At 37.7% G+C, this 11,829-nt stretch overlaps 1 pseudogene; it reads left to right on the plus strand.

The window, feature by feature from the left end:
• The first annotated feature begins 11,461 nt into the window (after window positions 1-11,461).
• LOC111556700 lies at window positions 11,462-11,567 on the plus strand (annotated as a pseudogene).
• The last annotated feature ends 262 nt before the right edge of the window (window positions 11,568-11,829 follow it).

Genomic DNA, 11,829 nt, shown 5'->3' on the forward strand with positions numbered 1-11,829 from the left:
GAAACAGGCTCCAGGCTCTGAGCCATCAGCCCAGAGCCTGATGCGGGGCTCGAACTCACGGACCGCGAGATCGTGACCTGGCTGAAGTCGGACGCTTAACCGACTGCACCACCCAGGCACCCCACAAACAACCTGATTTAAAAATGTATCAAAGAACTTAACAGATAAAAGTATCTGTACCAAAAAAAGACATACAGATGGAGAATAAGCATATGAAAAGGTGCTCTAAATTATATGTCATCAGGGAATTATAAATTAAAACAACAATGAGATGCCACCACATACTAATTAGAATGGTCAAAATCTAAAATCCAGAACACAGACAACACTAAATGCTGGCAAGAACATGTAGCAACAGCAACTTTCATACAAATGCAAAATGACCCAGTCGCTTTGGAAGACAGTTCGATGGTTTCTTAGAAAAGTAAAAACATTCCGGGGCACCTGGGTGGCTTAGTCCGTTAAACATCGAACTCTTGATTTGGGCTCAGGTCATGATCTCACAGGTTCATGAGTTCAAGTCCTATGTCTTGAGGACTTGACAGAGCAGACACTGACAGAGCAGAGCCAGCTTAGGATTCTCTCCCTCTATCTCTGCCCCTGCTCCCCTCTCAAAATAAAGAAATAAACTTAAAAAAAAAAGTAAACATATTCATACCATATGATCAAGCAATTGCACTCCTTAGTATTTAGCCAAAAGAGTTGAAAACTATGTCCACACAAAAACTTGCACACAAATGTGTATAGGAGACTAATTCATAATTTCCAAAATTTTCAAGCAACCAACATGTCCTTCGAGAGGTAGTGGATAAATAAACTATGGTACACCCAGACAACGGAATAGAATACTGAAAAGAGATGAGTTAGTAAGCCATGAAAAAGCAAGGAGGAGCCTTAAATGCATATTACTAAATGGAAGAAACCAATCTTAAGGGAAGGATGGATGAAAGATGGAGCACAGAAGTTTTTACAGCAATGAAATCATGCCGTATGTTACTACAATGGTGGATATATGTCACTACACATTTGTCCAAACCCACAGAATGTACAACACCAAAAGGGAGCCCTAATGTAAACTATGGAATTCGGTTCCCACATTCTACCACACTGGGCTAGAATGCTGGTAATAGGTGAGGCTTTGCCTGAGTGGGGGCAGGGAGAATGTGAGAAATCACTGTACCTTCTGTTCAATTTTGCTATGAAACTAAAGTGGCTCTAAAAAATCAAGTTTATTAAAAAGAAAGAAACCAAAGGAAATACAAGTGAAACACCCGTCTATAAAATATCTGAGGGAAGAGCACACTAAAACCCTGAGGCCAGAAAGAAACTGGCGTGGCTAAAGAATTCTAATGTGGCTTTGCCATAGTGACAAAGGGGAGAATAGAAACAAATAGGGGCCCAGACATGGAAAGAGGCAGCAATCAAGAGATCCTTAAGAGTACTTGCTATACTGTGAGTGAGATGCAAAGCCTTGGAAGAGTTTTGAAGGCATTAAATCAAATTCATATTTTAACAGGATTACCCTGACTGCAGTGTTGAATATAAAAAATACAACACAAGGGAGGCAAGAGCGGAGGTGGACAGACGGATGAAGAGGCCATTGTAATAATCATCTGCTAAAGCTTACTTCATTCCCCTTAGACACGCAGCATGCTTCCAAATGGGTAGGCTAGTTTTGGCAGCACGTGCTTGATGGCACAGTTAACCTCCCACATAATGCTCAAAGTGAGGACTAAAATATCAGTGGCATAAAACAGGTGCTCTTGTCATTGCAAAGTTAACGAAAAAATCAAAAAGGACAAAAAGCTATGTAAGCTTCAGATTATCTGTACCCAGAATTCAGCAAATAATCACAAGGCAATCGATTCCCAAGCCTCTTTTGGTCTCCTGCAAAAGATAAAGGCTGCAGCTCACTCCTCGTGCCCCCACCCTTCTACCACTTTCCAACCCTACTAAGCCAACCTGAAGACGTAAGCCAAAATGCCAATCATATTAGAGCCAAATTTCATTTTCATGGGGTATTGCTGTGCAATATTACTTTTTTATCTTCACCTGAGGAACAAATTCCAAAAAAAAAGGTTTTTTTCTAGCATAGCAGGAACACTCTCAGTGCAAATTAATCTGTAGGTATAAAGTATTATCTTATGCTCCTTTAAAACAACGCCTCTAACAAATTTGAACACATCAATTGCTTGTGTAATTTTTCATAGTCACAAGAATAAGAATTCTTCTCTGTCCTTTACAAATTCCTAACTACAACAAAGAATTTATTAGGGGAAATATCGACTTTAAGAATTAAAGTATCTCTTGATATCTTCATCCAAAAGCTGAATCCTAAACTAGCTAAGCTCATGAATTGTCAGAAGACCTAGATAAAGCTACCTTAGAGGACCCAGCCTTGATGGTATTTTTTCCAATTCCAGTGCACAAGATTGTACTTATATTTCTGATTATTGCATGAAACTTACTTTCCTAATATGAAACTTAAGGAAAGCAGACCTGTAACAAGGCTTTGTCTGTCACATGCTCAAGATACCCAACCTTCACTCCCCAGTATGTGTATATATATTCTCTCTACATAAATTATATATACTTATACATAAATGGGAGATATATATATATATATGTATGATTATATATATATATATTTATGTATGATATTCTCCATATCCTTTCTTATTGTTGACTATTGTAGTCAAGGCCTTTATAGTTGCTCATGCATCTTTGTGTTTACAAGAGCAAACTGGTTGGTTTACAATAATAAAATAGTAATCAGTATAGATTACTGATTATAGTATAGATTATAGTATGAATTTTCTTATATATGTATAAATTATTTATATATGTGTATATATAATATATATATATAATATATATATAATATATATACATTATGTATATATATATATATATATATATATATATATACACATATATATACAATGAATTTTCTTATAGTATAAGCATGCACCAAATATTGTCTGAGGCATAATTTCATAGCCTTTGGTTATGAACTCGGTTCTTAGCAGAAACAACAGACAACAATGAATGTCTTTCAAGTATCCTCCCTCCTCTTCCCTTTCACTGGAGGATCCACGTCAGTGGACTTTCCTTTTTACTGTTTCTCATAGAAGGTTCATTAAGTTCTTTGAAGAGTGAAAGGGACAGACTAGAGCTTAAAGACTTGAGGTTAAGGCCTCATGCTGCCACTAATTTATTGTGACACCTATGAAGTCACTTTGTAATTTCCTATTCACTTCCCCTTTACAATAGATGAGTTGGACTTGATTATTTCTCTGGACTCTTCCATTTCAAACATTTCATGGATAAGAAATGCATCTGTCCCATTTTAAGGGCTGCAGAAAAAGTAGAATTCCTATACTAATTACTATTTTACTATTGTAAACCAACCATTTTACTATTACAAACACAAAGATACCTGAGAAACTATAAAGGCCTTGACTACAATAGTCAACAATAAGAAAGGATATGGAGAATATCATATGTATATGATATACGTCTCTCCCATTTATATATGTATATGTAATTTATGGAGAGAGAATGTATATGTAGACAGAATATCATATATATGATATATACATCCCTTCCATTCATATATATTGTAATTATATATAATTTATAGAAAGAGAATATATATGCAGAGAAAATATCATATATATGAGATATACAAATATACATCCATCCAATATATATCATTACATATTATATTATATGTTATATGTTATATATTATATATTACATATTATATATATAAATGGGAGGGAAAAGAAAAAGAGTTTTACACTTTTCAGATAACATACATTCTTTATTTATATTGATAAAACACAAAATTTACCTTACTTTGTACTTGGTAGCAAGATAATCTATAATCTATTCTGCCAAATTTTAGCTTAAAAGGCTATTTTCCTGATCATTACCAAAGTAGTAAGTGTAGACAACAAAAAAGATGACCAAAAAGTGACATTAACCACTTATAAATTATAACACACTCTCTTAAATAATCTCTGGATAAAAAATAAAAACAAAGACAAAAGTATCTGGAAAGTATTTAACAAAAGAGTACAGTTTAGACAATTATAGGAACACCTATAAATATGTTTATCAATAAAGACTGAAAGAATGTAAGTTGAGCATTCAAGAAATTAGAAAATAAGAACAAAATAAATCAAAAGAAAGGAACAAAGATAAAATCTTGATTTAATGAAAAATTTTTAACTAGAAGAGAGTAAAAATCAAATCAAAGGGAAGTTCTTAAGAAAGAATTGTAAAATAGCCAATCCAGAGCAAACTTAATTAAGAAAAACAAGAGACAGCGAAACTCAGCCAAGAATGAAAAGCAAGGCATAACGAATGGATTAAAATATCACAGCAATGTTATATCTGCAATTCTATACCAATAGTAATCAACATTTGAGTGCCTTCTGTATGCCAAATACTAGTCTGAGCTCTTAGCATATCATGCATTTAATTATCACCAAAATAAATACACTCTGACATTGACACTTAACCATTTTGCACTTTAAGAAACTGTAATTCGGAGACATGCTTCATGGTCAGGAAAATGGCTCCCTCTTTGGGGGATTTTTAGCTCCAGGGATGTGTTGAAAATAAGACGCCAAGCCTATGCCCAAGTCTGCAAGACCCCTGCCTTCTAACTCGCACTGCAGTCCCAGGGAGGCTGGAACCCACCAGCTGGTCACCTTAAGGCCCAGAGCCCTGTGGCTGACATCAGCTCCCAAAGTGGGGAGTTCTGTAACGGTTCAGCTCCCTACCAGGAAAAGGCAACCAGATCTTCCTTCTGGGGCAGTGGGTTAGTGCTCAAGTTTCCTCTCTGCTGATAAAGCTGAAGGTGGGAGAGGTGGGGGTCTTAGCTGGAGAGTCCATAGGACATATAAGTGGTTGTTCTTGTTTGACCCCCAGAGCTTCTCCACTCAAGCAGCAGGACAATTATGGGTAGGAGGTCAGGAACCCCAAGGCAAAAGTGGTAAAGGACTGAACAGAGGGGGCCTCTTACCTTCCAATGCCCCGTGTGCTAGCTTCTATCCATTCTCCAGTTTCTCCCTTAAAGTGTTTTCTGGCAACTAGTGACATTTCATGAACTGACTTCCTACCCAGAGGGTAGCATCAACTCCTTCCCAATATGTATCCAAAGAAATAAACTAATTAAACACTGTCTAACATTTAAAAAATAAGCCGAAATACAGCTCCACAACATATTTACATAACAAATTTGAAAATCTAAAGCATAATTTCTTATTAAATTATGATTTTGCGGTATTAGCTGATAAGAAGTAAAAATATTAATAGACCAATAATCACAGAAGAAATTGGAAAGGCAATTAAGTACCCATCATTTTTAAAAAATACTAGGCACTAAGAGTTTCTCAAAAGTATTAATCTGACTTTGAAAGAAATGACAATCTCCTCATTGTTTATGCTATGGAAGATGGAAAGTTTCTTCATTTTATGAAGCAAGTAAGTTGCCAATATCAAAACCCATTAACCTAGCACCAAAAAAGAAAGAAAAGTAGAAGCGTTTTGAAAACAATTTTGAAAATTCAAACAAGTTAGCGAACTTACCACTTGTTGGTTTCAAAACTTACTATAAAGTCCCTTGAATAAACAGTCTGACTCCAGTTTTTGATGCCTGTTGATAATCTTTTAAGCTTCACCCCTCTTTTTTTTTTTGCCTCACATCTGAGCAAGCTGATAAGAAAGCCTGTGCCCCCTCCCTTGGCAGGAACCAGTAGGAGATTCAAACCATCAAGTCTCTGCTAACCCCATCCCCTAACTATAACAAAACCCCAAGCCAAACTGCTTTCCTTGCTCTCAAGCCATTTTCAGATGAGCTTAGCCTACCTGTCCTACTGTCCACAGAAAGCCTCCTAATGTGACAAATGAACTTTTCACTGTGTGTGTATGGCATCATCCACCTTGACATGTGAACCAAATCGGGCATATAGGTCCATCCTCTTTCTGTAGTTTGGTTACAATACTTCCAATCAAGACAGCGTAGTATTTCATAAGGACTGGCATACAGATCACTGGAACAGGCATTTGGGATCAACAGAATTTTGACAAGAAAACAAAAGAAATTCAATAGTAACAGGATAGTCTTTTCAAAAAAGACCACAGGAACAAGCAATAATCACATACAAAAATATGACTTTAGACCCTTACACTATACCATAAAAAATAATGAAAAATGACTCCTCAACCTAAATGTAAGAACTAAAACTATGAAGCTTTTCTTTGAAAAATAAGAGAAAAATTTCTTGATCGTGGATTAGGCAAACAAATATTAGATACAACACCAACAACATAATACAAAGAAAAAGAAAATTAATAAGTTTAATTTTATCAAAATTTAAAAATGATTGCACTTCAAAAGATACTACTAAGAAGATTAAAAAAATTAGAGTCCCTGGGTGGCTCAGTTAAGCGTCCGACTTCGGCTCAGGTCATGATCTCACAGTTTGTGAGTTTGAGCCCCACGTCGGGGCTCTGTGCTGACAGCTTGGAGCCTGGAGCCTGCTTCGGATTCTGTGTCTCCTTCTCTCTCTGCCCCTCCCCAAGTTGTGCTCTGTCTTTCTCTATCAAAAATAAATAAATGTAAAAAAAATTCTTTTAATAAAAAAAAGATTAAAAAAATTAGCACAGACTGGGGAAAAACATTCACCAGTTGTATATTAATAAAGGGTTTACAATCAGAATATAGAAAGAACTGTTACAACTCAATACTGGGAAGTCAGAGAACTCACTAAAAAACATCCAAAACATTTTGATAGAAATTTAGCCAAAGAAAATATACAAATGGTCAGTCAGCACATGAAAAAATGCTAAACATCACTGGTCATTAGAAAAATGCAAATTAAACCTATAAGATACCATTTCATGCCCATAAAATCGCTATCATAATGAAAAATACACATGATACCTAATGTTGGCAATGCTGTTGAGAAAGTGGCACTCTCAGATGCTACCGATGGGAATGAAAAATTGTGTTGGTGTTTTGGAAAACACAAAAGACTTTTCCAAAAGACTGTGGCAATTTCTTGAAGTGGTATGCATATAGCTACCATATGATTAGCCACTCTACCAAGAAAAATGAAAACATAGGTCCAACAAAATTATATGAGAACATTCATAGCAGCATTATTTATAATAGTCAAAGAATAGGAACAATCCAACCTCTATCAACTGGTAGATAAACAAAATGTGACGTCCATTGTTGAAAACTAAACAGATCCAAGATGGAGTTGCTCACACTAAGTCCCAGGTCACCAAACTGAGAATTGTAGTTCCCACTCTCTCAGAAATAGAATCTTAAACCAGTCGATTACGTGATGAGCATTAGTTAGGTAATCTGCCTGATAGACCCCAGGAATCGCCTAAAGGAAAGTAACCTTGCAGTAATCAACCCGCTCTTTTGCTAAGCGGGTTTTGAAACTTCCTTGCGTCTGCTCCCTTCTGCCTATAACAGTCAGCGTGTGTGTATAGCTCCTCGAGAGTGCCTGTCTTCTAGAATGAATGTTGCCCCATTCAAATGGGTTTTTTGGAAAATAAACTCCTAAAACTTTTGATAGGCTTCAGTTTATCTTTTAACAGTTCTCGTGTCTGAAGAGCAAACCAAAAGAGAATCCCCTCTCTGGGGACCCCGGGAGGGGCAAGCAATTGGGTACCTGTTGAGTTCCCTGAGCTTGCTGCTCTCTTGCTAACCCAAGAAGTGACGCTTCTTGAGTCCCTCTCCAATCCCAGTTCCACGGCTTTTGCGTCATGAGCATTTCTTTTTCTGGACTGGATCCGACTAAGAACCTGGACTGGATCCTGGTTGGACTGGGCCCGTGTCAGGCTAGGTCCGACTTAAGCTGGACTGGGTCCAGTGTGAGGCCTCAGGTGAGTAGAATTTTGTTTTCAAGCTAAAAAAGCAGATTCACCGTACCAAAGGTAATTTCGACTTACGGCGGCACAGTGTAGAACGTTTCACCTAGAGGAGCTTATCCATTTATGAGGTGCCCTGCAGAAAAAGAGGGCTCACCCACGCACTCACCATAAAGGGTAGAGAGAAAATTATTTTTTCTCCTCTGCAGTTTCTGGTGACCAAGATGAGACCTGCTAGAACACTCCTCTCAGTCTGTACAGCTCCTCAGAGCTCTTTTCTGCTACATGGGATGTTGCCTGATTCAATCAATGTAAATTTAGTAAAATTCAACCAAGCGTACAGTGAAAATGGTTGAATTTTACAATGGAAATTATATCTCAACACAGCTTTAAAAAATACTAGAGACAAGTTTCACTAATGGATATATATTCAAAACTTCTAAATAAAACATGAGAAAACAGAATCCAGCAGTGATAAAATAATACCATAAATTTCTCATAAAAATAGTTTACAGAACTAGGTACAGAGAAATGTTCACACTAAAAGGTATGTAGAAACTGAATCCAACTAACAGTAACAGATCTGTCTACAGATCTGTCTTCACTCTTGTTTCAAGGCGTATAATCACTGAATACTGGAGCAAGTGGAATGACCCACAATGTTAAAATTTTTTTGCTCCCACCTTAATAGAGATCAAAGTTAACATCATCAATAACGTGAACAAAAGACATTATAGGTCTCCCAAGTTAATGCACTGAATAGGACCTAACATTATGTATGTAGTGCTCTAGCCAAAGACGCATAACCTGAACCTAATCATGAGAAAAAAATCAGAAAAATCCAACTTGGGTGGCATTCTACACAACGACAGATCTTTACTCTTCAAAATGCAGCGTCATAAAGGATGAATAAATGCTTAAGCGTTATTTCAGATTAAAGGAAACTAAAAGAATATGACAAAGAAACTAAAAGGTTATGACAATTGAATGTACCTTGTGATCCTGGATTGGATGTTAGATTTTTGAAAAACTGCTATAAACAATATTGAGACAGTGGTGACATTTGAGGAAGGGCTGTATATTACATACTTGTTTTATATCAATATTTAATTTCCTACATTCAATCGGCACATCATGGTGACTACTACGTATTCTTAGCAGATGCAGGAGGAAATATTCAGGAGTGAAAGAGGCCCCTACCTGCTAAAGTATTTTACAGCTTTCCACTTACTTTCAGAAAAAGCTATGTAAATATACACAGTAAAAATTAGTAAATCTAGGTAAAAGCTATATCATGCATTGTGCATATTTGGCAAATATTATGCATATTTGTAGTTTCAAACTGTTATCCAAACAAAAAGTTAGAAAAGTAAAGTGGATAGTCTGGAGTACTTCAAATTGTGCTAAGTGGGTATGTTACGGCTCTCCAAAGTAACAGAACCAATAGATATATACGTAAAGACAGAGAAAGAAAGAGAGAGAGAGAGAGAGAGATTAAGGGCTTGGCTGCTGCAATTGTGGGGGCAAGTCTGAAATTCCTTAAGCAGGCTGGAAACTCAAGACAGAGTGGACGTTGCCAATTTGAGTCTGAAATCTGCAGGTTGGAAATTCAGGCAGGGTTTCTATGTTGCAGTCTGGAGGCAGAATTCTTTCTCTTCTTTGCTCTTAAGCCTCTGAACTCCTGAAGGAGGCACAGCGACATCACAGAAAGTATCTGCTTTATTCAACGTTTCCTGATTTAAATGTATAAAAATACCTGCACAGCATACCTGCATATATACCTGCATATAAAATACCTGCATATATAAAAAATACCTGCACAGCAGCGCCTGGACTAGACCAGTGTGTGACCAAACAAACGGGCACCATACCCCAGCCACATCGACACATAAAATTAGCCATCACGGAGGGCTAACAGTGCAAGATGGAATATATTTAAGAAAATTATTTTTAAAAAAAGAAAGAAAACTGAGTTTTTAGCATAAATGCCTGATAGTTGTATTGTTAAAATCTCCTATTACACACATTCATTCTCTCTCTCTCTCTCTCTCTCTCTCTCTCTCTCTCTCTCTCTCACACACACACACACACACACTGAAGCAAGACAAGGTTCAAATCTACTCAGGCTGGGGTACCTGGGTGCCTCAGTCGGTTAAGTGTCTCACTCTTGGTTTTGGCTCAGGTCATGATCTCACAGATCATGAGTTCAAGCCCCACATCAGGCTCTGTGCTGACAGTGCAGAGCCTGCTTGGGATTCTCTCTCCACCACCCCCTCCCAGCCTCTCTCTTACTCTCCCAGTCTCTATCTCTCTCTTTCTCAGAATAAATAAATAAACTTAAAAAAAAAATCTACTCAGGTGACTGTGCTAGGTGCAGTAAGTCTGCATTACCAGAGAATGGTGGCAGCAATGTCCTCAGAAGCAACCAATATCCAGTGTCATCGAGGACAATCTTCCTTGACCAGTAGCTGGATCTGTCCAGCAAAGTGACAGGGCATTCTGCCTGACAATGTCCTAACCTCCAAGTACATTTCTCCAGCTCTACTAGAGATTCTATGAACTACAGTCCTAAATATATATATATATATATATATATATATATATATATATATTTTTTTTTTTTTTTCAGTTCTTGAATCAGCAAGAGTCATCTTCTGTTGCTTGCAGCTAAGAACACTGACTGATTCAGAATGTCATATCAGGAAGAAGGTGCTAACATTTGACTTTGCCTAAGGGATGAAGATGGGGCTTAGCGGTGAGGATCCTATTATTATAAAATGGGAAGGTGGTAAATCTTGCTATTTGGTTGCAAAGTGCTTACAAGCCTTGTAAAATCAAGGAAAAACAGGATGACCTTGAGAATTCTGCATGAAGTGAGAGACTTCTTACTGTCTGTAGTGATGCCTGTTCTAAAGAAAGGCACCAGCTTTGGCTGAAGGCAACCCCAGGTGATAGCTGACGGGAGGATGCAGATTTAGCAGAAGATAAACCTAGGACAAGGAAAAAGCCAAAGCTCCCAAGAACTTCCTATAGGCATGTGGTGGGTTCTCTTCTTCAAATAGAGGTTGGTCGAGTCTGGTGGCAAAGGTCAGATGGTGAAAGGGTTTAAATATCTTCAATGCTAAAGCTATTAAACCGAGGGGTCTGTGGCCAGACATCCCAAGTTCCAAAAATCAAAGGGCTCTTTTCTGATCATTAACCAGTGGAAGCATTTAAAAGGAAATATATTAAATTTCAAGGGGTCTCTATTGCCAGGGCAACCTCAAATCTGGACTGTAACAATCTGCAACTATTCAAACCCAAAGCAATCCCCAGGTCCCTAAATTTCCACCTGTAGGAAAAGACTGGTAAAGTTATGCACCCACTCAAACGGGCATTCCTTTTTTTTTTAAGTTTATTTACTTATTTTGAGAGAAAGAGACAGAATGGGAATGGCAGAGAGAGAGGCAGAGGGACAGAGAGAGAATCCCAAGCAGGCTCTACACTGTCAGCACAGAGCCCAACAGGGCTCGAACTCACAAACTGTGAGATCATGACCTGAGTCGAAACCAAGAGTTGGGTCTACGGCCATACCACCCTGAACGCGCCCGATCTCGTCTGATCTCGGAAGCTAAGCAGGGTCGGGCCTGGTTAGTACTTGGATGGGAAACCAAGAGTTGGATGCTTATACAGACATATATACTATATATGTATACACATATGTACATATATGTATATTTTTAACATATACATAAAGTCTAGAGAACAATGTCGATGGGCACGTATCAGGCTATAAATATTAGTTACCTCAAAAGGATAAGACCAGGGGCTAGGGTGGATAAGTTACTTACTTTTTTTAACACATATTTGTGTTAAAAATTTTTATAAGGGGCGCCTGGGTGGCGCAGTCGGTTAAGCGTCCGACTTCAGCCAGGTCACGATCTCGCG

This window comes from Felis catus, chromosome A1 (genome assembly GCF_018350175.1).
Source record: "Felis catus isolate Fca126 chromosome A1, F.catus_Fca126_mat1.0, whole genome shotgun sequence".
NCBI lineage: Eukaryota > Metazoa > Chordata > Mammalia > Carnivora > Felidae > Felis > Felis catus.